A 1,132-nucleotide genomic window follows, 5' to 3' on the forward strand; every position below is an offset into this window, starting at 1 on the left:
TTCAGCAAGTGATATAGATCAAGGACCAAAGAATTGTACTGTAAACAGAACTTTCATCAGGCTGCTAAAACTCAGCGCTGTGTATTTGTTTGCTTGGCTTCATTCTGTCAGGAATCAATTGATTATACTCCACTATTCAGTTCAGAGAAAATGAAGGGAAAAGAAAACCACACAACCTTTTCCACGACAGGTTATATTTATGTTGACAGATTTATTAAAGTTGCGTTTCCAAGCGGCTTGGGATGTAGAAACATCTGAGATTTAAGTGCAAAATCAAATGCGGTGAACTTCTGGCAGTAGTATCAGTGTCCCATCTCTTGTAGTTTTATTTATAAATCACAGTGTGTTACAAACAAATTGAAGACACAAGGCAAGCCTGTAGTCAGACAGATAAATAAACCCATATCATTCAGAATGTTCTGTATGCAATCAGACAATCAATGAGAGGTAATAAACCTTTACCGGAAATTGCCATACAAAGCAATGCACTAGTATTGTTCACAAAAACACAATAATGATAGTCTGTTCTATCTATCTATCTATCTATCTATCTATCTATCTATCTATCTATCTATCTATCTATCTATCGTGATTGATTTACTAAAGGTAGACTGTTCACTTTGCAAGGAAATTTGCACTCTGCAAGGGAATTGTCCCTTAGCTTAGTGAATGAGATGAAGAGCTGAAATGTTTAACCCTTTCGCTGCCAAGCCCTCCGGAACATTTTTCTAATCAGCTGGCCAAGCCATTTTTGAATTTTCTGCAATTTTTTCCTATTGGTTTGATTTTCAACTGCTGCGTTGCTAGCGTTTGTAAAACACCCCCCAAACCATATATTTTCTGAAAGCGCAGGCCCGGTAGAATAAAAAGATGGTGATACTAAATTTGTAGGCCCTGCGATAATTGCGCAAATGTTTCTCAAATTAATATTAAACCGATAAAAATACACAATTCAATTGTTAAAACACACCAAAATCAGTATCCGTGCACAAAAAAAATAATTTTCTGACTAAATCTAAAAGATAAAACTGTATTGAGTTAATAAATAACAAATATTAGCAAATTTGTAATTGCGCCTTTTTGCGAAAAGGTAAAAAAATGAAGGTATGCAAAACTGTAAATAATCGACTTA

This window comes from Nanorana parkeri, unplaced genomic scaffold, assembly GCF_000935625.1.
Source record: "Nanorana parkeri isolate BGI_ZX_2015 unplaced genomic scaffold, ASM93562v1 scaffold41, whole genome shotgun sequence".
Classification (NCBI taxonomy): domain Eukaryota; kingdom Metazoa; phylum Chordata; class Amphibia; order Anura; family Dicroglossidae; genus Nanorana; species Nanorana parkeri.